The sequence below is a fragment of the Crocuta crocuta genome, unplaced genomic scaffold (genome assembly GCF_008692635.1).
Source record: "Crocuta crocuta isolate KB4526 unplaced genomic scaffold, BGI_CrCroc_1.0 scaffold9, whole genome shotgun sequence".
Classification (NCBI taxonomy): domain Eukaryota; kingdom Metazoa; phylum Chordata; class Mammalia; order Carnivora; family Hyaenidae; genus Crocuta; species Crocuta crocuta.
This window is the reverse complement of record NW_027551567.1, coordinates 6,694,120-6,718,831: the sequence shown is the minus strand read 5'-3', so window position 1 is coordinate 6,718,831 and position 24,712 is coordinate 6,694,120. Positions and strand designations below refer to the sequence as shown.

At 38.5% G+C, this 24,712-nt stretch overlaps 1 long non-coding RNA gene across 3 annotated transcripts in view; it reads left to right on the top strand.

The window, feature by feature from the left end:
• The window catches only part of LOC144220131 (uncharacterized), an 84,526-nt gene that overhangs the window by 21,682 nt on the left and 38,132 nt on the right, over nucleotides 1-24,712 (top strand). Inside the window, exons 4-6 of one of the 3 annotated variants that reach the window (XR_013331637.1) lie at nucleotides 5,470-5,544; nucleotides 14,732-14,920; nucleotides 17,332-18,004. This is a non-coding gene — a long non-coding RNA (uncharacterized LOC144220131). Of the gene's footprint in view, nucleotides 1-5,469; nucleotides 5,545-14,731; nucleotides 14,921-17,331; nucleotides 18,005-24,712 lie in introns of those variants that run through there. The other 2 variants (XR_013331638.1, XR_013331636.1) reach the window with 2 other exon arrangements.

Below are 24,712 nucleotides of genomic sequence, written 5' to 3'. Positions count from 1 at the left end.
AAATTTGGAAGGTTGGCTGGATTGGTAGTGGTTTTAATAATAAATCTGTGCATCCAGGAAAAACCCAGAGTGCAAGGGCCTATTCAGCCTGGGAGAAGCTATGGCTACAAGTTGGAGCCACATAGTCTTTGGGTCCTGTTAGGAGCCAGCCCTCTAATTTTGGGTCTCCTTGAACTGCAGTTAGGATATCAAAGTCCATTTGGTTTTGGAGAGCCATCTTTTGAATTTGTGGGTAACTGAATGTCAGCCTTAGTTAAAGGTGGTCACTGTATGCTTGGTTAAAGCCTCTATTTGCAATTTTCTATCAGTAGAGGTAGTTCCTGAGACAAATATTCCTAAGGGATAGAACCATCAAGAAGCCCTCTTAATCTGAAGTCTAGCCTTAACATTATCCTAATTATAAGGAATCACTGGCAAATAGGAGAAGACTTGTTTCAGGAGATAAGGGCACCCACAAGTGAATTCCCTAGTGCATGAGGAAAGTGGGGTTGCCTCCACTATCCCCACAGACTAACAAGCACGAAGATTGTCTATATGTGAGCTATTGTGGCAGTGTCTCTGAAGTTTACCACGAACTGTCTAGCTTAGGCAAAACAATGAACATTCAAAGAAAATTAGAACTAGAATTTAACATCTGCAGAGATGTGTTATTGAAACTCTTTTTTTTTCTCTCTAAAATCACTCTGATTTCCAGAAGTAGCCAAATTAGCACTAATTTGTTTGAAAATCAGGTCCAGTTTTTAACAAACTTAGCCTAATCATTTACATAAGTTCAGCAAGAGTAGTGATTGACCATATAGATCTTTTAAAATCTGCTTTGCCGCTGGGGCGCCTGGGTGGCTTAGTCGGTTAAGCGTCCGACTTTCGCTTGGGTCATGATCTCGCGGTTCGTGGGTTCGGGCCCCGCGTCGGGCTCTGTGCTGACTGCCAGATCAGAGCCTGGAGCCTGTTTCAGTCTGTGACTCCCTCTCTCTCTGACCCTCCCCTGCTCACGCTGTCTCTCTCTATCTCCTAGAAATAAATAAAACGTTAAAAAAAAAATTATAAAATCTGCTTTGCCGGAACCTTTTATAAGGAATCTAGATTGAACTTATAGTAGCCTCTCTAGGCCAGAAGCTAAGCCAAGCACTTGCCATCAGACATGCCTGCAATACCTGTTGATTTGGGTGAATTCCTCTTCATGAGGTCCCCATTATATCCCAAGGTTCCTGTACCTGCCTGGACCTTCTTTACTCACTTGGGAAGCCTGCCGGGAACTCTGTAAGCAAGGTATCATCAGACCAGCATTATGGCTCCATATTTCATAGTCAATCTTAGTTCTTTCAAATTGTTAGGTCTTATCTGGGTCTATGCATACCTTTCCAAATATGACATTCCAGTCAAAGTCTTGGTAAAATAAACAATGTTTCCAATGATATCCTAGGAGAACAGATTCTTATTGGACTTATGCAAATGACTATGATTGCCATGTAAGAAAGAATACTCACTGAGACTTTTTATTAAATTTCGGAGAGTTCAAGTAGAGAGAAGAGTTAAATGCTTCAGTTGGTTCACAAATGAATAATTTATCACATTCTTTCTTGGATTGTAAGTCACTGACATCTTAAGAGAAAGTTTCCTCAATCCAGAAGAACATTAGAGAACCAGCAATATTTCAAATAAGAGTTACAAGAACTATAATAATTTTTTCCCAGTTCATTTAGTCCTATGTTACTAATTCTTGTTTAGTTTGGACGTGGCTTTTTAGTTCTGGAAATTCTGACCCATTCCAGTTTCGATCTTAAAGATACCGAATACCTGCATTTGTCCTAAAAGTCCTTTTTATGAATCTCCTTGAATATAAAACATATTTTGTAAGAGAATAAGAACAATTATAAATGACAAAAACTTGGAAATGGACATTGTTAAAGATCTAATATGAGAGTTCATTGTGAGGTCACTGACAAGGAAATTTGGTTATTTCTTTCTGTAACACATAGCACTTCAATAATCAGAGTATCAAGTGATGACCTTATACCAGAACATATTAAAACTTTAGAAATTATATATGTATATATAAGTTTTAATATATACATATAATTGAACAGTTATAGCATTTACCCAAATATAACCTAAGACTTTTATTTGACAGTGCTTTTCAAGTAACTTAACATACAAAAAAAAAGGCCTAATTAGTCAAAAAAAACCCCTTCGTCTACAATTCAAATCTTGAGGACGTTTGTTAAAAACCTCAGAAAGTTATAAAGCACATGCCTAAATAGAATTACAGATCATTATAAAACTTAACTATTTATTAACCAATGTGGCAATAAGATATCCCAAAGGCAAATATGTAAGGTTATGTAGTTGTTAGCAAAATTTAGCTCCTTTAATATTGAGAAGTTTTAACTAAGTAATCAAAGGCCTGAAAAAGATAAAACGTAGAAACTGGTTTTACGGGCAGACGCAAAAGAAAAAAAACTTTATTTACATTTTCCTATCCAGAGCAGAACAACAATCCAAGAAAACTTTTTTTTTAATAATGAAAAGGAGAATTTCAATCTTATGCCAGTGTACTTTTAAAATTCATTTATTTCAACCTTAGTCTGACCTGACCACACATAAAATTCCTTTCCAAAGATTTCCCTTCACTAACCTTCTACAACTTAACTTTGCATTCAGATTTTGTCCCAAGTAATTTCTTTTCAAACAGCCAGACTCATTTAGAACAAAATGACTTTCTTTTATCTTCAACAAAAACGTATTTTCATTCCTTATATCCTCCTTACACATCTCCTACTTTCCTACATATAGAGTTGCTTCCATTATTTCCCTCAGTCTTAACTCTTAGAAACCTTAGTCTCCAGTGAAAACCAAGTAGTAACCAATCATGAACTGTCACACCAGAATTCTTTAGATGACAAATTTATGGATACATTTAAGCACAAAGTATGTTTTTCAACAAACTCAAGTATCCTTAGTTTCTCTGCAATGAAAAGTCAAAAGCAGATAAACCTTTTGCTTACTAATCAATGCTTTAGCATTTAACTTGGAAATAAACCTATTTGGGAAAGACCTAGATATACAATGAATTCAGTCCAATTTATCCTATAAGCAAAACTTTAAAGTTTCAGGTTACCAAAGACTTTGAAAGCTATGTTAACAATTACCCTTGAAAACCTTGAGACAGAATTAACCATCATTTTAAGTCACCTTTTGGTGTCAAATTGCAACAGAGATAACACAAGCTTAATTGACCTTTAGTAAACTTAGGTAGAATGAAAATTTCATATGTAATGCTGATAACTCTTAAGATGTGTATCTTAATTAAACAAACAAACTTAAATTAGCTTAAACTCTGAACGTGTTCTACCTGTGTCCATTTAAAAGGCAATTAATTTGTTCCCCATTGTCAATTTTTACTTGGGACACTGGTGAGGAAATGAAGCGGGTGGTGTTGAGTCCAGGGGACACTCTTGACTCCATGAAAGCGAGGGTATGAGGAGGAGTCAAAGGCACTGGAGGCACCAAGGATGGTTAAGGAGCCAGTTATGCAGACAACACACAAAGTGGTGCATAAAAAAGAAGGGGAGGAGGGCAGAAGAGGTGAGGCACTGCAAAAAGACAGAGAAAGACAGTTCCTGGTGCTAAACCTCATCAGCTCAGACAGATGAACAGACGCCATGTTTTTTTTCCCACCAAAGTGGAAATATGCAATCCATGATGAGCCAGAGAAAACAAGGAATTTCCCAGAAAACATAGGGGGTTTTGGCAGCTGCTTAGGAATATTCCTTAAAGACCATGCTCTGAGGTCGACTAGCTATAGTTGGCTCCAACCAAAGACATTAACCAGAGAAATGAATGAGGGAGAAGCTCCCACATCAATTAGGAGGAGGAACAGTGAGGGAGTTAGTGTCCCCTTCATTAGGAAAGGCCTGTTTTTCCTCGAGCAACCTAGATTCTATTAGGAGGAAGCCTATTTAGATAATTATCATCCAACATATTAGGAGGGAATTTACTGGCCTGATTATTGACCAGACATGTTCTGCAAGAAGCACTTAGGTCTGGGTCTTGATTAGAGCCCTGACAGACTGGACCTAGGGTACCTCCATCCATTTGCCCTGTTTCCTGCAGAAGAGATCTAACTGACAGATCCTATTGAGGCCATGTAGTGTTACAGGAGGTCACTCCTTTCTTAATTTTCACAATCTGAATTATTTTCAGTGGATTAAAAGGCATTCCAAGGGAGAATCTTTGGAAACTGAAGAAGAGAGAAGGTCCATTACCAAAATTCCCCCCTTGACGCTCAGGTGATATCCCATGCAGGATATGTCAGAGGTTCTATGGGTCAAATGTGACTGGAGGTGGCCCTCAAATGAAAATTGCTATTGATCACCATCCTGCCATAATGGCTCTGAACACAGGAAGGATGCTAATGCGCTCCCCCCCCCCTTCCCCACTGCATCTGAGGCTACAGATGTGTATCTGGTGAATGGGCTGAAACACCATGCGATACTGTGTCCAAACATTCCCATGAATGCCATGCTGTGAAGGCCTATGCTGTGCCTTGCTTTGGCTTGCTCTGAAGGCCAGGCCATGAAGACCATAAGGGACCTGCTGATTTTAACCCATAGAAAACTTTTACAAGGGGAAATTACCCAATTCCGTAGTTTAAGTAGTTAGTAGGGGACACTGATGGAAAACAATAAAAACAGAAATCCATCATGGTCTAAGCAACATTCTAAAATATGTAGTATTTATAGCCAGTTTCTCTAGGAAACAGTCACTGGTTGGAATTTCAGTCAGGTACTGGTTTTGGCCAGCTCTGAGTAGAGTTCTTGCAGCCAGAAGTGGCTAGACGAGGGATGTGGAGGGGATCACATTAAAACAATAAGGAAGAAACCTCACATGGGAGTCTGAAGATTGGCAGCCATGCTAGTCACTTAGGTGGCTGCCCCATGCCTTATACAACTTTGTATAAGGACAGAAATGAAGAGAGAGCATCAAGTTTCTGGATCTTATTACCATTCCAGGCAGGATACTAACCTCCAGCCTCCCCACAGAGTAGCCACAGGCTGGAGGATTGCAGCCTGAGCAATCAACCTGACAGTGTTCCAATAAGACCATAGTCTGAAATGAAAGTAAAGGAAGAGGAAAGAAGAGAAAGTACTCACCAAGTTTGCACCAAGGCCCAGAATGATGCGGTTTGAAGTATTGAGGTCCAGAGTCGACTGCCAAGAAAGACTTCTTGATATGTCTTGGGTGCAAAAAGGGGGCTTTATTAAAGCATGGGGACAAGACCTGTGGGCAGAAAGAACTGCACTTGGGTTATGAGGAGTGACTTCAGGGGCCCAGGAAATGGAATCTATAGGTTTCTGGAAGTTTAGCTACTGATAAAATGGCTGTTTTCCTTGTAAATCATTAAGACATTGTAAACTGATAGAGACTCTGGTCTGATCTCTATCAGTTAACCACTTATTTTGCCTCTAGCAAAGCATTAACATGAAGACAATTGCGTGTTCCTGGAGGAGGGTCACTGCTGTCTCAAGGATTGGTCAGTGAGCTGTAAGTTGTACGGAAACTCAGTTTTCCATTTGCCTTTGTTTCCCACATCAATATGATGTAAGAAATGTATTTATCATGACCTTATGCATTTTTTTCCAAGATAACTGGTTAGAAACATGTTGGTGTGCTTTATTAACCAACAATCCTTCCTTATCTCCGTCCTCTCCCTCTTTCCTGGCCAGAGCCTGTGCAGCAGCTCCACCCAACATGGTCCACCTCACTCTTGCCCTGGGATGAGCAAGCCATCTGGGGCTGGAGAAAAGAGGACCATGTTATTAAGGGGATGATCCTTGCTTCTGTTTTAGTGGCAAGTGTTACCAAATAACAAAAAACACAGATTAAGTTTTAAAATAATCTTACCAAAAAAAGAATCAGATTCAAATGTCAAGTCTTTAGGGAAATAGAGAGATAAAAATTCAAATAAAACTGAATTTCTCAAGGTCAATGTGTTCTATGCATATAGTGTATCAAAACAATTACATCATGTAGCCATTTTTCTTTGAATAAGGCCTAATATCTGCCCACACACAGCAAAGTGTTTATTTATTTTTTCTAAATTTTTCTCAAAGGCAAAGTCTTTCTCACACTCAGACATGTGTTCTTGGTCCTCTGAGTATCTGTTTTATGCCAAGTTTGAAAGTTTTAACTCTAAATTCTTTTGTTTGGTTTTTAAGCATACACTATAGCAATAGGGAACATTATTTTCTTATGTTTGATTGACTCAAATAGTTAATAATTATTTCTATGAATTCTTGACAAAATACTTTTAAACCAGGAAGTAGAAGTGCAAATTCCACCAGACAATCTCACATTTTGAAAATGTAACAAATTTGAGGACATAGAATCAAAGGCCTTCTTCTTCTAGGTCATTATGTTGGTACCATACCATATTAACAAACTATTAATATGTTACTATTACCCAGGAACAGCTGGATTAAATTAACAACCCTAATAATAAATTAACAGCCCTATATCAACCTGGAGGGAAATCTCTAATTGAATGACACAGGGCTCTATCATTGTCTATATTCTTTAAAACTCATCAATTTTTTTTTAACTTTTATTTATTTATTTATTTATTTATTTTTAAGTAGGCTTCATGTCCAGCATGGAGCCCCAACAAGAGGCTTGATTTCATGAGCTGAGATCAAGAGTCAGATGAGGGGCACCCGGGTGCCTCAGTCGCTTCAGCGTCTGACTCTTGGTTTGAGCTCAGGTCATGATCTCGTGATTTGTGAATTCAAGCCCTGCAGCAGGTTCTGCGCTGACAGAGCTGCTTGGGATTTTCTCTTCCCCTCTCTCTGCCCCTTCCCTGGTTGTACTCCTGTCTCTCTCTCAAAATAAAAAAATTAAAAAAGTAAAAATAGTACCTTCTAGAAAAGAGTCAGATGATTAACCAACTGAACCACCCAGGTACCCCAAGACTAAACAACTTTATAGACAAAAGTTGTGAAGTCACAGCTTTTAAGAAAGTAATGTGATATGTATTTTTTATAACTTTTCATTCTAATTGTAAAAAATAGCTCATGATTGGGGCGCCTGGGTGGCTCAGTCAGTTAAGCGTCCGACTTTGGCTCAGGTCATGATCTCACAGTTCATGGGTTCAAGCCCAGCATCAGGCTCTGTGCTGACAGCCAGCTCAGAGCCTGGAGCCTGTCTTCAGATTCTGTGTCTTCCTCTCTCTCTGACCCTCCCCTGCTCATGCTGTCTCTCAAAAATAAATAAAACATTAAAACATATTTTAAAAATAGCTCATAATTAATACAGGTAATTTAGAAAACACACAAGGAAATCATCCATAATAATGTGACTTTTCTTTCTCGTGGACAAATTATATTTCTTGAATAATATGGCTCTGAAATAGGTTTGTATCTGATAGACATCTAATTGGTAGGCTGAGCAACATATTAACTACATTTATGAATGACAGGGAGATTAAAGAATAGTTAATATAGTAGAAGAGAGAACTAAGATTCAAAATCTCACCATAGGCTGGAAGAATTAGGTTGAAATGAACAAGATAAACTGCCGCAAAAGTAAATGTAAAGCTCTGGTACAGAAACAAATGTGCAGACATAGGAAAGAGGCAATGTGTCCAAATAGGAGTTCCTATGGAAAAGACCAGGCACTTGTAGTTGATGACAGTTTAGTCAGTATTTTGCTATAGTCACTACAAAAAAAAAAAAAAAAAAGCCAATTCAAGCTTATGTATCATTAGTGAGGCACAGAATCCAGATGAAGGGAAGAGATACCTTCTATTTCACATGGTTTGGGCTACATCTGGAGAATTGTTTTCATTCTAAGTGCACAGTTAAAGACAGTGTTGGTAAATCTGGAGGGAGTCTTCCCAGTTGGAATTTTTTTGTTGAAATCGTGTTATATAAGACATAGTTGGAGGGACTGGTGATGTTTAGCTTTAAAAAGAAAGAATCTGGTGCACCTAGGTGGCTCAGTCGGTTAAGTGCCAACTTCAGCTCAGGTCATGATCTCACAGTGCGTGAGTTTGAGCCCCATGTCAGGCTCTGTGCTGACAGCTCAGAACCTGGAGCCTGCTTCAGAATCTGTGTCTCCCTCTCTCTCTGCCCCTTTCCTGCTCACACTCTGTCTCTCAAAAATAAATAAACATTAAAAAAAAAAAGAATCTAAAGGTAGATATAGTAGTTGCCTTCAACCATTTAAAAGTTTCTTTGTTGTTGTTTTGGGGTTTTGTTTGTTTGTTTTGTGGGCAGCTCCAGAAAGCACAATGAGGATCAGATCCTGGGGGAGAATTGTTGTTCAGATTTCAGCATGATATTTCCTCAGCAATGTCTTGCCTGAAGTAACCACTAGGTAATGAGTACATAACCCTATTTTAATTTTCTGTATAACGGGTTATCACTGTCTATTCACTTGATTTTTTTTCCTGTAAACTTAATTCATTTACTTATTGTTAGTCTGTTTTTTCTCAGTAGAACATAATATCCTTAAGAATGAGGTACTTTCTACCTTGTTCATAGTTATATACAGTCCCTTGAACAGTGTCCCTATAACTGTTTATGGAATGAATTAACATATAGAGGCAGATTTCTTCTTTCTGTGGGGATAAAGTATGGAGGGGAAACACCAATCCCTGAGCATATTTTGCATTAACTAGTTTTATCATTATAGTTTATCATTAGCTATTTTTTGAGCATTTATACGCCAGAAATAGGCAAAGATGTTAAGGTTCAGAGAAGGTAAACAACTTTGTCCTACCTCATCAGCTAGAACTGGTATTATAGTCCAGTCTGTTTCCCAAACCAGTGGACTTTGTACCATACCATAAGCAGAGCAAGATTTTTATGGAGATGAATTTCCTACAACTTAAGCCAAGGTTAGATGATCATCCAACAAGGGTGCTAAATTATGCTAGATAATGGATTCTTGAACTGAGTGAGTGCTGAACTAGGTCCAACTGTAAGACTCTGTGATTCTGTGATAGAATCAGCCCATTCATGATAGGAAGTGACAGGATTTCTTTATCTTGCAAATAACAAAGAAGAAAAGAAAACTTTTCTGAAAGTGTTGCTTAGAAGCCAAGAATGTGAACTTACACAATTGCTGAGACATTATCCCTTAATCCTAGTTGGATGGTGTGGAAAGTGAACACAGAAACATACTTGTGTTTCAAATGCACTAGGTCTTATAATCCACACGGAAAAATAAAAACTAAAACTTTGAAACTATAAAATGGACAATTTTCAATAAAGAAAGCAAATTGTACAGTGATTGGGATAATGATTGTTTCATGTGTGTGTCTAAGTAAAGCTCCTATCGTGAACTGTGAAAAAGGAGTCGAACAATGAGAAAAGAATATTGACAATGTGCCAGGAATCATTCTTGGAAAGAATTAGTCTACCTATTACAGTACTACCCATTATAGGATTAGCTGATACAAATCACTCTGAAATTAAAATATGTTATATAGAAGCTACCTATTACCTTACACCTTGAATATATTCAGAATTATTTTTTTAAATCAAATACTGAGGTTTTTGATGTAAACCAGATACTGGTGAACAATTCATTTATCAGAAATCTTTACCTCAAGTGTTTGAAAGGAGTCACATTTAGATCTGCAGACAAAAGGTATTCTGCAAAGAGATTTTCTATGATATAGAGGTAAAACAATAAAACAAGGCTTCTAAATGATCCTTAGGGGTTAACTTTGTGAGAGAATTTTTTTTTCTGAAATTTTAAGTACTTCACATCTTCCCAATTTTTGCTAATCTTTTTGGCTTAACTCTTTAATGCTTATAAATAAGGATATTCTTATATAATTTACTTAAAACTCAATCTATGCTGAGTTCAGTAGCTATCCATGAGAAACTAATATGCTTTTTAATTGATATGAAAATTACAAGTGAAAGCAAGTTATCTATTTGTAGCATATAGAACATTAGCATGTTTAATCAGTCATCACAACATAAAGGTAACTTGTAGTATCCAAATGATGAGGAAGAAAAAGGCAAGCTGAGAGCAAAGCACAAACTAGCAACCTCCTCCAGAGTCCCCCTCCCCCCACCCCCTGCCCCACCTTCCTGGCTGGGATATGTGTGACACTCCTCAGGCATAGGCATTCCTGGCTGCCCAAGAACAAAGGGGAAAAACAAATGGTTAACTGATAGAGGTCACAGTCCTGCAGGACAAGAGTCTCATCAGTTTACAACTGTCTTAATGATTTACAAGAGGGATAGCAATCTCCAGAAACCTATATACTCAATTCTCTGGAACCCTAACACCACACTCCCCTCATAGGATAGAAGATCTTATATAACAAGTCACTCCTCACAACCCCAGTGCAGCTCTCTCTGCCCATGGGTCCTGTCCCCTGCTATAATAAAAACACCTTTTTGCATCAAAGATGTCACAAGAATTCTTTCTTGGCCATCAGCTCTGAAGCCCAACGCTTCAAACCACATCATTTTGGCATCCAACATGGGGCTTCGAGTCTTTTCATCTGGACTCTGAGCCTTGGTGCAAACTTGGTAATTCCTCTCCTTTGCCTTTACTTTTATTTCAGGGGCTTTTCAGGGAGTATGGTCTGTCTTACTGGGACATTTGCATGTTGATTGTTCAGGCTGCAATCCTCTAGCCCATGGCTACTCTATGGGGAGGCTAGAGGTTAGTATCCTGGCTGGAATGGTAATAAGACCCAGAAACTTGATACTTTCTCTTCCTTTCTGTCCTTATACAAAGTTGTCCGTCTTAGGCATGGGACAGCCACCTAGATCACCAGGATGGCTGTCAATCTTCAGACTCCCCTGTGAGGTTTTCTCCTTATTGGTTTAATGTGATTCCCCTCCAAATTTCTGGTCTAGCCACTTCTGGCTGTGAGACCTCCACTCAGAGCTGGCCACAACCAGTGCCTGATTGAATTAAAGCCCAACTGGAACCAATTCCTAGAGAGGATGGTTGTAAAAGATTACATGTATTAGAATGTCACGTAGACCATGATGGATTTCTATCTTTACTGTTTTCTGTCGGTGTCCTTTACTGACTATTTAAGTCAAAAATTTGGGTAGTTCCCCTTTAAAGCTTTTCAAGTGTTTTCCATGGGTTAAAAATGGTGGGTTCTTCATGGCATGTCACAGCTTTCATAGCAAGGCAAGGAATATAATGCCCGGCCTTCATCACATGGCCTTCAAGGCAAGGCAGACAAGGCTTGGTATCTCAGTCCATATGCCAACACTAGGATTTGATGGGGAAGCAGAGGGACACTAGCATCTCACCTTCAGGGCCTTTAACAGCAGTGAGGTAATAAGCAATTTTGTTCCAGGGACGTCTCAGGTTGCTTTGACACAAGGAACTTCTGACATATCTTGCATGGGACACCACCTGGGAGTCAGGGGGGCAGTGGGGTGTTTTCTTGGTAATAGACCTTCTTTCTGCTTCAGTTCCCAGGGACTCTCCCTTGGAATACCTTTTAACCCATGGAAAACAATTTGGATTGCAAAATTTAAGAAAGGAGTGATCTCCTGTAACACTGCATGGCCTCAGTAGGATCTATCAGTTAGATCTCTTCTGCAGGAAACAGGGAAAATGGTTGGAGGTACTCTAGGTCCAGCCCTTGAGGGCTCTAAATAAGGACCTGGACCTAAAGGCCTCTTGCAGAACCAGGCTGATAAACTCCCTTCTGATATATTGGATGATAATTATCTAAAAAAGACTCCTCCTGATAGGACCCAAGGTGCTAGAAGAAACACAGGCCAACCCTAATGAAGGGAACACTATCTCTCTCTCACTATTCTTTCTCATAGACCCAGGTTACTCTTCCTGTGTGTGGAAGGGCTTCTTCCTCATTCATTTCCCAGGTTAATGGGTATGATCATTGGAAATAACTGTCTCTGTTTAGTCTAACTCAGGACAGGGACTTTAAGGAATATTCCCAAGCAGCTGCTGAAATTCCCTTTGTTTTGGGGAAGTTCCCTGTTTTCTCTGGCCTGACATGAACTGGCTAATTCCACTTTTTGGTGGAAAGAAACCTTTTATTTTCATGGGTCCAAGATGATGAACTTTAGGACTAGGAGACCTTCTCTGGCCTCCGGGCTTTTATCTACCTCCAGCCTTGTGAGTGACATCTCATCTTCTGCCTTCTCCTTTTCCACCTCCTATTTCTGCACCATCTTGTGTGTGGCCTATATCACTGGCTTCTATACCATCTGGGTGCCATTTGGCATCATTGGCTCCTCCTCCCACCCTAGCTGTCAAAAAGCAAAAAGCACCCCCTTGGACTTAACATCATCTACCTCGGATTTCCCTACCAGTGTTCCAGGTAAAAATTAACAATAAGGAATACATTGATTGATTTTTAAGTGGACCCAAGTGGAACGTAACTCAGTATTTAAATGGTTAATTTGTTAGTTTAACTACAATAGACATGTCTTTAGAGTTATCCGCATTAAATGTGAAACCTTTCATTCTACCTAAGTTTACTGAAGGTCAAATAATCTCGTGTTATCTCTGTTGCAGTTTTTTAGGAAAAGGATGACTCACGATGATGGTAAATTTTGTCTGTCTCAAAGTTTTCAAGGGTAATTAAGATAGCTTTCAAAATCTCTGGTAACCTGAAACTTTAAAGTTTTGCTTAGATGATGAAATGGATTGAATCATTGGACATCTAGGTCTTCTCCAAATGAGATAAAATACTAAAGCTTTAGTTACTAAATATGAGATTTATCTACTTTTGACTTCTTATTGCAAACTAAGGATATTTGAGTCTGTTGGTACACATGCTTTGTGGTTAATTGATTCATAAATTTGTCATCTAAAGAATTCTGCCGTAACAGTTCACAACTGGCTACTACTTAATTTTCACTGGAGACTAAGGTACCTAAGAGTTCAAAATTCTGCTAAATTTAATTAAGATGGAAATAAGAGAAGCAATTTTGTATGTGTCAAAAAGATATAAGGAATGGGAATACGTTTTTGTTGAAGGTCAGATAAAGTAATTTAGTCCTAAAATGAGGCTACTTGTTTGGAGAAAAATGGCTTGGGCAAAATCTGAACACAAAAAAAAGTTGTAGAAGGTCTGTGAAGAGAAATCTTTGTAAAGGAATTTTATGTGTGATCAGGACAGACTAAGGTTGAAAAGAGTGGATTTTAAAAGTATACTGAGGGGCGCCTGGGTGGCTTAGTCGGTTAAGCGTCCGACTTTCGCTTAGGTCATGATCTCGCGGTTCGTGGTTTCGAGCCCCGCGTCGGGCTCTGTGCTGACTGCTGGCTCAGAGCCTGGAGCCTGTTTCAGTCTGTGACTCCCTCTCTCTCTGACCCTCCCCTGCTCACACTGTCTCTCTCTCTCTCTCCTAGAAATAAATAAAAACATTTAAAAAAAAATTTTAAAAGTATACTGATATAATATTGAAATTCTGCTCTCCTGTCTTTTCAAACGACAAGGTTTTCTTGGATTGTTGATCTGCTCTTGATAAAAAAAAAATGTAAACAAAGTTGTTTTCTCTTGTCTTTATCCGCCCAGAAAAACCAGTCTCTAAGGTTTGTCTTTATCAGGTCTTTGATTAGGTAAAGTTAAAACTTCTCAATGTTAAAGGAGCTAAGTTCTGCTAACAACTATATAACCCTACACATTTGGAATCTCTTATTGTCACATTGGTTAAAGAAATAATTAAGTTTTAAGTTTTATAATGACCAATAATCTTATTTAGTCATGTGCTTTATAACTTTCTGAGGTTTTTAACAAACTTTCCAAATTTAAATTTTTAAAGTTGATTTATTTTGAGAAAGGGTAGTAAGGGCAGAGAGGGAGAGAGAGAATCTCAAGCAGGCCCAAAGCAGGGCTTGATCTCACCAATTCACCAATCCTGAGATCATGACCTGACCTGAAATCAAGAGTCAGATGCTTAATCTACTGAGCCACCCAGGGGCCCCCTCCCATGACTTAAATTTTAAATGAAGTCTTTTTGACCAACTAGACTTGTTTATTTGGTATGTTAAGTTACTTGGAAAGAACTGTCAAGCAAATAATGGTAAGTCTTAGGTTATGCTTGGATAAATGCTATAACTGTTCAAATATGTATATAAAATTCCTGAAGTTTTAATATATCCCTGAAGTTCTGGTATAAGGTCCTTACTTAACATTCTGATTAGCGAAGTATTATATGTCACAGAAGTCATTGGGTTTCCTTGTCAGCTAAATTATAATGAACTCTCATCAGATATTTAAACATGTCCATTTTTTAGTCTTTTATCATTTAGAGTTATTGTTCTTATTCTCTTGTAAAACATGTTTCATCTTCAAAAATATTCATGTAAAGGGCTTTTGACAAATGCAAGTATTTGATATCTTTGAGATTATAAAATGGAAATGGGTAAGAATTTCCAGAATTAACTAAAATCTGCATTCAAACTGAATAACAATTAGTAACATGGGATGAAATGAACTGAAGAAGAGGATTATAATTTTTGTGACTCTTGTTTGAAACACTGCTGGTTCTCTAATGTTTGTTCTTCTGGATTAAGGCAATTTCCCCTTAAGATATCTATAACCTACACAAATGTAATAAAATATTCATTTGTGAACAAATTGAAGCAGTTAACTTTTCTCTCTACCTAAACCCCCTGAAATTCAAAAAGTCTTAGTAAGTATTTTTTCTTTCATGGCAATTACTATTATTCATGTAAATTCAATAAGAATCTGTTCTTCATGTAACAGAATACCATTGGGAATACTTTACCAAGACTTTGACTGCGATGTCATACTTGCGAGAGACATACATGGACTCAGATATGACCATACAGCTTTAAGGAACTAAGGTTGACTTTATGAAGCATGAAGCCAAAAGAACCCCTTTGAAATGTTGACCTGATACCTTGCTTACAGAGTTCCCAGCCGCCTTCCCAGGTGAGTAAATAATGTCATTGTTGCTGGGTTGCTCATTCGGTTGAGTGTCTGACTTTTGATTTTGACTTTGGTCATGATCCCAGGGTTGTGGGATCGAGCCATGCACCAGGCTCTGCACTGAGCACGGAGCCCTCTCTCCCTCTGCCGTTCTCCCCAACTCACGTTTGCTTGTACTCACTCTCTTTCTCTCTAAAATAAATTTAAAAAAAGAATGTCAGGGGTGCCTGGGTGGCTCAGTCGGTAGAGCATCCGACTTCAGCTCAGGTCATGATCTCACGCTCGTGAGTTCGAGCCCCGCATCGGGCTCTGTGCTGACAGCTCTGAGACTAGAGCCTGTTCCAGATTTTGTGTCTCCTTTTCTCTCTGCCCCTCCCCCACTCATGCTCTGTCTCTCTCTGTCTCAAAAATAAATAAACTATTAAAAAATTAAAAAAAAAAAGAATGTCACTTCTTTGGGGCACTTACCTAGCTCAGTCGGTTAAGTGTCCGACTTCAGTTCAGGTCACGATCTCATGGTTGGTGGGTTCAAGCCTCGCTTAGGGCTCTGTGCAGACAGCTCAGAGCCTGGAGCCTGCTTCAAGTTCTATGTCTCCCTCTGTCTCTGCCCTACCCCACTTACGCTCTGCCTCTCTTTCTCTCTCTCTCTCAAAAATAAATGAACATTAAAAATTAAAAAAAAAAAAGAAAAAGAAAGGAACTCACCCAAATCTATAGGTATTACAGGCATTTCTGATGGCAAGAATTTGGTTTGGTTTCTGGCCTAGAGAGGCTACTAAAACTTCAATATATTCCTTATGAAAAATTGCAGCAAAGCAAATTTTAAAAGATCTATAAGATCAATCACTATTCTTGCTGAGCTTATGTAAATAATTAGGCCAACTTTGTTAAAATTGGACTTATTTTACAATCAAACTAATCTCAATTTGGCTATCTTTGATAAAAATGAGGGCAATCATAGAGAAAAAATGTGTTTTAATAACACATCTTTGTAGATATTAAATTTTAATACTATTTATTATAAACTAGAGTTTATAATAACTAGAGTAGATCTTGAGTCTTCTAGTTCCCTCAAATATTTGACTATGGTTCTCCAGCTAAGATTTCCAATCTTCTTCCATTCTCTTAGAGTCATTAAAAACTAAAACTGCCTTTTTCCTGGGAGCCCTAAAAACTGATACTGGACAACATGAGGTAAACTTCAGAGAAGTTGCCACAATAGCTCATGTATAGACAATCTTCTTGCTTGTCATTTTGTGAGGATAATAATAAGACCCCATGGGGATATGACTATTTGAACAGCTGGAAAATGGGATGGATTCCCCAATAGTTGTATAACTCAAATAGCACCTTGACCAATTCTGTGTGGCTGAGATGACAAAATCACTCCTTAAAAGCCAAAGCATACCACTCCAAGTTAACTATGGAGATAAAGGATGGTTCCACTTTCCTTATGATTGCATTGGATGATACACGTTGGGATGCCCATATGCCCAGACAAGTGTTCTCCTACTTGCCAGTAATTCCTCATAATTAAGACATTGTTACAATTAGACATCAAACAAAGAAGGCTTCTGGACTGTTTTATCCCTTAACCATATTTGCCCCCGAAGCCACCTCTACTGATTAAAAAAAAAAAAAAAAAATTGCAAATAGAGGTTTTAGCCAAGCACACAGCAGCCACCTTTAGCCAGACCTGAATTGTAGTCATCCACAAATTCAAAAGATGGCTCTCCAAAACCTAATAGCTCTTGATATCCTGACTATAGTTCAAGGAGGCCCAGAATTAGATGGCTGGCTCCTAATGGGACCCAATGGCTATGTGGCTCTAACTTGGGGCCACAGCTTCCCGCAGGCTGGATACTTGGCACTCAGGGTTGTATCCATGATCCATGCCTGGATGCACAGATGCATTATTAAAACCATTACCAAGCCAGCAAACCTTCAAAATTTAAAACAACAGTGGACACATTATCTGTTTCATCAGTATGACCATCTAGCATCCATCTTTGTTCTCTTTTTGGAACTGGAGGATGTTTGGTGCATGAAAGCTCTTAATAAGTAAATGGTCAAAACTCTAAATGACATTCAACATAGCATTTCCTATTAAATACTGAAGTAGCACAAATGTGTAAAGTAGTTTTACAAAACATAATGGCATTAGATGTTCTAACTGCTGCACAAGGTAAACTTGTGCTATCAGAGAAACAGAATGCTCTTCATACATTTCAGGTAACCATAAAAATATTTCTGGGTTTCTAACTGAGATGAATACTCAAATTGGTGCTTTAAATGATCTCTCTCTTTCTTTCAATGATGGCTAAACTCCTGGACTGGAGGAGGGTTTTTGTCAAAGGACTTTTATTTGGACTTCTTTCTCCTGTCATTCTAATTGTTTTGCTGTTTTCTCCCAGGTCTCTCCACCTGGTGCCAAGACTCCATCATTGCAATAACTTCAAGCCAATAGATGATCCCTTTTACTCAAGGATGTTCATGTATGTTGTTCACATTGGATTCAGCTGCATCTGCTTTACATAACTCGCCTGTACATTCCCCAATGCACCAATATTGACCCACAGGTAGGGACATCTCTATGCCCCTACTCAGCAGGAAGAAGCTACAGAAGATGAAACTTTCAACTTTCAACAATCTTAAAGATTTAAGGGTCAAAATTGTTCAGGAGGGAAATGATGAGGAAGCAAAAGGCAAGCAAAAAGGACAAAAGGACAAGCTAGCAACCTCCCATCAAAGCACCCCACCCCAGCCCAGGTGAGATATGTGTGATGTTCCTCCGGCACTCCTGGCTGCCCAAGAACAAAGGAAAGGGGGATAACAAATGGCTAACTGATAGTGATTGCAGTCATGTAGGACATGAGTCTCATCTGTTTGCAACTGTCTTAATGATTTATAAGAAAAAAAAGCAATCTCCAGAAACCTATAGACTCAATTTCCTGGAGTCCTAACATGACCCTCCTTCCATAGGGTAGAAAATCTTATATAGCCAGTCACTCCTCACAACCCCAGTGCAGCTCTTTCTACCCACAGGTCCTGTCCCCTGCTATAATAAAAACATCTTTTTATACCAAAGACATCTCAAGAATTCTTTCTTAGCCATCAGTTCTGAACCCCAGCACTTCAAACCACATCACAAAGGAATCATAAAATGGTTGTAAGTAAAAACACAGTGAATTCAGGGCAAGGTGTATGGAAATTAAAAAGGTCTTCACAAAACAGGATTATCAGAGTCTCTTTCAGGGCACCTGCTCAATTGGTTGAGCCTCTGACTCTTGGTTTCAGCTCAGGTCATGGTCCAGGTTTGTGGGATCAAGCCCGGTGTCTGGCTCTGCACTGAGCATGGAGCCTGCTTAAGATTTTCTCTCTCTTTCTCTCTCCCTCTGCCCTTCTCTCCCACTTATGCTCTTTATCTCTCTCAAATAAAAACAAACATATATTTTTAAAAAATCTTATGGGGGCACCTGAGTGGCTCAGTTGGTTAAACGTCTGACTTTGGCTCAGGTCATGATCTTGCGGTTTGTGAGTTTGAGCCCAGAATCAGGCTCTGTGCTGACAGCTCAGAGCCTGGAGCCTGCTTCAGATTCTGTGTCTCTTTTTCTCTCTGCCCCTCCCATGCTTATACTCTGTCTCTCTCTTTCTGTCAATAATAAATAAACGTTAAAAAAAATTTTTTTTAAATCTTTTTCATCTGTGCATCTGGCACATAAAACTTACCAGGCAAATGTTAGTTTCCTTCCTTACTGTTTATTGTATGTCCAACTCTGGCAAAGGAAACATCATTGTGTACACATAGTTCCCAATTTATGATGGTTTGACTTCCAATCTTTCGACTTTACCATATGCAAAGGCAATACACATTCCGTAAAAACTACTTTGAATTTTGATCTTTCCCAGACTAGCGATTGCGGTACAGTCCTCTGTCCTGATGCTGCGTAGGTACAGCGGCAGCTCCCAGTCAGCCCTGTGATCGTGAGGGTAAATAACCGATAACACTTACAACCACTCTGTACCCCCACAACCATTCTGTTTTCACCTTCAGTATTCAATAAACTACATGAGATATTCAACACTATTATAAAATAGGATTTGTGTCAGATGATTTTGCCTGACTGTAGGCAAGCCAAAGTGTTTTGAGCACATTTATGAGAGGTTAGGCTAATTGATGAGGTTTGATAGGTTAGGTGTATTAAATGCATTTTCAAATTACAATCTTTTCACCTGATGATGGGTTATGCAAGCATTTGCTTTAGTGGTATGTAGCAAATGATAACATTATCATTTCTACATGTGTAAAATTGTATTGTTTTCAGTAAATCTTGCTTAAACAAAATAAACTTGTCAAGCTATTGAGTAATGAGTCATATCTGCTTGGCATAAGATTCAGAATAAAATGATAGTTTATGACATCTCCATATTTAGACCAATGAAATAAACTGCTGAAATTCACTTATTCTTAAGTGTCACTGTGGGGGGATCTGAGATCAGAGGTTCCATTATTCTGCTTTCGGTTGCATACCACACTCCAAACTCTTGAATCAGAAAGGGTAAGTGTGGTTTGTTCAAAATAATTATTCTTTCATATAAACATGCTGATCAAGTTATAACAATTTTACCATCTCTTGGGGCAATTTATCACTGTACAATTCCCAAGAGAGAGAATATTGGGATGGCATTATTTAACATAAGTGGAAATAATGTGGAGAAGAAAGGCAAAAGGAAATGTAGATAAAATTAAATTTCCTTATAACCTGCTGCCCATTGACAGATAAATACTTGAAGCAGGCCGAGATGACATTCCTCCAGGAACTTGCAACTGTCTTATGTTAATACCTTGCTAGAGGCAAAAACAATCTTACCTTGACAATAGTCAGACCTCCAGGATCCTGTAAGTCTTCTTTAACATATGGAAATCCTTTTGGTGGGGCATCTGGGTGGCTGGAGATTAAGTGTCCAACTCTTGATTTCAGCTCAGGTCAGGATTTCTTGGTTGTGAGACGAACCCCACTTCGGGCTCCATGCTGAGCCTGAAATAAAAAAGGAAAAGATTCTCTCCCCCTCTCTCCTCTCCCTCTGCCCCTCCCCTGCTAATATATACACAGCAGTGCAAGTGCTCTTGCTCTCTCTCTCTCTCTCTCAAAAAATAAAAATAAATTTTAAAAAACAGATCAGAAGTTTTGGGATCAGTCCAAACAAGGTTTGGATCTTGTTCCAACCTCTTGAAAGGAAAGAAGGAAGAGAGGAAGGAAGGAAGGAAGGAAGGAAGGAAGGAAGGAAGGAAGGAAGGAAGGAGTCTTTTTGGAAACTTCCCCTTGTCTTTACCTCCCCCAACTCCCAAGTATCTCATCAGTTACCCCTCACACTTATAATGCAGCTCTTTCTGCCCACAGGTCCTGTCCCATGTTTTTTTTTTTTTTTTTTTTTGCACCAAAGACGTCTCAAGAACTCTTTCTTGGCCATCAGCTCCAAACCCCAAGATTTATACATCAGAAATACATGACAGTAATTAACAGAGGAGAAAAAAACAGGCATAGGGGAGAACACAGTACCTGGAAGAAACTGCTATATATTTATAGTTTAACAATGTGGAATTCCTGATGGCTAAGCCTGTAGCAGCTTCACTTCAGACGAAGGCTGATTATAGTATGCCAAAATCCTCATATTTTGCTGCAACACATTTGCCAAAATTATTATTTCTTTCATTACATATGCTATTTTCCCTTTCCTCCTCTGTGTATCTCACATTTCTGAATACTTAATTCATTGTCAGTAGGAGAGATGAGTTCTTTTAAAAACACACATATATAATGTATATAATACATAAAATCATGTCTTTGGATCAGAGGTATCTTCAGAGGATACACATTCTGATTTGATTTAATCTTTAGATAACTTCTGTTTATTTTAACTCTTCCATAGGAAAGAGTGCATCAAAATCATGCAATAGATTATTATTAATATTAAATCAATATTGAGAGGAACCCAAATGAGTGCAATTTCTGATTTTAAAATTTGGCATTTTTATTTGAGTCAATATAAAGATGGTGTTTGTGTCCAAGATTAACTAACACCTATACATCATAAAAGACCAAGAGCATCTATGTATTGTAACAAGGAAGAACATTAACATACCTGTTCCTAAACATCCCCAACCTAGGCCCTATTTTGTTCTATATTGTAAAGACCCTGTCACACTGAGTATGTGCCCTTGAAGGAGACTGAAAAGGAAACTAACATTGTTGGCTATCTGTTTTGTAGGAGGCATTTTGCTAGGTACTTTACATACAATATCTCAATCTCATCACCATCCTGCAAAGTGAATTTAAGTATTCCTATGCTCTGCTGATACCTCCTCCTTGAAGAATGACCCAGATTATAGATACTATATTTGGTAGTATCAATTTTTCTTCAGATAAAATGATAATGAGATCGATTTGAAGGTTGCATTATCCAATATGGCAGCCACTAGCCACATGTGATTTATTTAAATTTAATCTACAAAATTAAAAATTCAGTTTCATAGTAACACTAGCTATATTCAAAGTACTCAATAGGCGCACGTGGCTAGTGACTACTGGATTGGACAGTGCAGATTATAGAACATTCCCTCATTGAAGAGTCTTCTATTGGGTGGTGCTAATTGGAGGTTTATAACAATTAAAACAGATGGCATTTTCATTGCAAAAGACAAAAAAATGGAGTTTTATATACAACTGAGTAATTAGATTGAGCAAAAATTATTTCAATTTTATTTTTTTAAATTTATTTTTACTTAGGTTTGAGAGAAAGAGAGAGAGAGAGCACAAGTGGGGGAAGGGCAGAGCGAGAATCCCAAGCTGGCTCCATGCTGTCAGCACAGAGCCAGCTGTGGGGCTCAATCTCATGAATTATTAGATCACGACCTGAGATGAAATCAAGAGTCAGACACATAACCGACTAAGCCACCCAGACACCCCAAAACATTATTTCAATTTTAAATGATAACTTATTTGGTGGCCAATGACAAAGATGCCCTTAACATTTCCTCTCAACCTGACTAATCTTTAGACAGGCTTAGATAGGCTTCTTCCTCACACTGGAGTCCCTGACCTCCTTTCTCTCAGGTCATTTTCTTTAGAAAATTTTTAATTGGAAGTGATTTCTTTGAACCTTTGCATTATATGTAAGTCTTTTAAAAGAATCTTGCTGGTTTTACAACTCAGGAATATCGTTCTCAATGAATTGGGAGCCATCTTTGAAATGTAATCATCAAAGGAGATCACACCTCTATCTCCCTGTTCCTGTGGGTGGATTTGAACCTAACGTCAATGGGCACCTTGCCCCAGGTTAGAAAACTATCTACTGTCATAAAGTTACGAGATTATTACTTCAGATAAAGCCAATGAGCAACTACTGATGGCCTATGACTTCCACCTAATATTTTCTAGGGCTTATCCACTACCTAACCCCAGTCTTTAAAAAGCTCTACCCTTTTTGTCTTAGTGCAGTTAAGTTCCGAGTTAATTCTGACATCTCTCCCCTAATACAAGAGGCGTAATAAAGTCTTTCTTGCCACTTAACTTTGGTTCAATTTTTGCTTTGACATCAGTTTTCAGAAAATGGAAATAGTCATTCAAAATAGTTGTCTCAGTATGCTGAAAATAGTTTTGATATTTTCTTAATATAAACCACCTATTAAGTGGTCTACATAGTTGTGATCTTATAGTTGTGTGGGCAAAGTGAAATGGTTTGATTGCAAAGGTAGATCCAGTTCTAGGATTTAAGGGTATAGAATTACGATGATAAGTAGCTATGCCTGATGCCACTTCAGCTCTACATATACGCATTACCCAGCTTAACTGCTCTACCATGAAAATACAATGGGAAAGGAAACCAAGTTTTTGCTCTAAGAACACTTTCTTCTAGAACATGCCCTCCTCTGGCTGACCACCAAAGTATACTTCATCTAGGATTAAAATGGTAGAGCTGGGTTCACTGGGGGATCCTTTCAGCAATCTACAGTACTGCCCCCCTTATTCATGGAGGTTACATTCAAGACCACTAATGGACACCTGAAATCATGGAGAGTACCAAACCATATACATACAATTTTTTTCCTATATGATAAAATTTAATTCATAAATTAGGCACAGTAAGAGATTAACAATGATAACTAATAATAAAATAGAAATATAACAATAAACTGTAATAAAAGTTATATGAATATAATATCTTTCTGCCTTTTAAAATATTGCAGGGGCGCCTGGGTGGCTCAGTCGGTTAAGCGTCTGAATTAGGCTCAGGTCATGACCTCACGGTTTGTGGTTTGAGCTCCACGTGGGGTTCTGTGCTGACAGCTGGGAGCCTGGAGCCTGCTTCGGATTCTCTGTCTCCCTCTCTCTCTGCCCCTCCCCAACTAGAATTCTGTCTTTTGTCTCTCTCAAAAATAAATAAACATTAAAAAAAACATTTTTAAAATATCTCATCGGGGGCACCTGAGTGGGTTAAGCTGCCGACTTCGGCTCGGGTCATGATCTCACGAGTTCATGGGTTCAAGGCCCTTGTCGGGCTCTGTGATGATGGCTGGCTCAGAGCCTGGAGCCTATTTCAGATTCTGTGTTTCCTTCTCTCTCTGACCCTCCCCTGCTCATGCTGTCTCTCTCTCTCAGAAATAAATAAAAAGCATTAAAAATTTTTTTAAATAAAAAAATTATCTCATGGTATTATACATGCCTTCCTCATGATAATGTGAGATTATAAAATGTCTATGGATATGATGAAGTGAGGTGAATGATGTAGGCTTTATAATAAAGTGTTAGGCTACTACTGACTTTCTGATGATTCACTAAAAGGAGGGTCATCTGCTTCTAGAGAATGGTTGACTACTGGCAACTGAAAGAGCACAAAGCAAAACTACAGCTAGTCAGAAAGAAGGAGGGAGGGGAAATACTACTGTATTTCCGTTAAGATTTTCAGGCCCAGCCATGACCACTCTCAGCCTAAATCTACCCTCTCGGGTCCTCCTGGAATTTATATTTTCTGAAAATTTCAGGGAATTAATTATTAAGTCTTTTGGCTGGTTTTCAGCATTTTGCCAAAGTCAAATCACTACTAATAAAAAAATACTTTCTTCTTCTCAGAGAATAAATTCAATTATTTTTTGAGAGATCGCTCTTTGGGGTGATTTTCTTACTGGCATCCCAGGGCATTTACTTCCATAACCAGTTGAGTATCAAAGAGGATCAAGAAATTCTGGCTCCCCGCAGCTCTTGTTCCTGGTTCATGACTTAAAAACATATTTTTCTAACCATATTTGAAAAGTGATACCTCATGGGGGTGCAGGGGATGGCATAGGAGGAGTCACAGACTTTCAGTAGAACTAAAAATATGTGACAATATACGGATATATTTATGAATTTCATGTGCTTTATAATTTTCAGAAAGTTTTCATGTTAATTCTTTTAATCATCTTAATAGTCTCATGGGGGTAGGTTTTAATATTTGCCTGTTTTACCAAAACAATACAAAACAAACAATTCAGGAAGCTGAGAGACAGTGAGGGGTAATCAGCTTACATGAGAGTTAAGGACTGTGTACTTCTACTTCTCACTGTCATTCTCTGTAACTCTTGACAACGTGTGCTTGGGCTCTTACCACTTGACCAGAACTACTTCTACCTCTTTGTGAAAACTTTTCAGTCCTCATCTACCCAGATTATTATTAGTCCTTGACTTTCTGGGCCATAACCTGCTTGGTTCTTGGACATCATTCTCCTTTGTTTTTTCCATTGCTAAACCAATTACC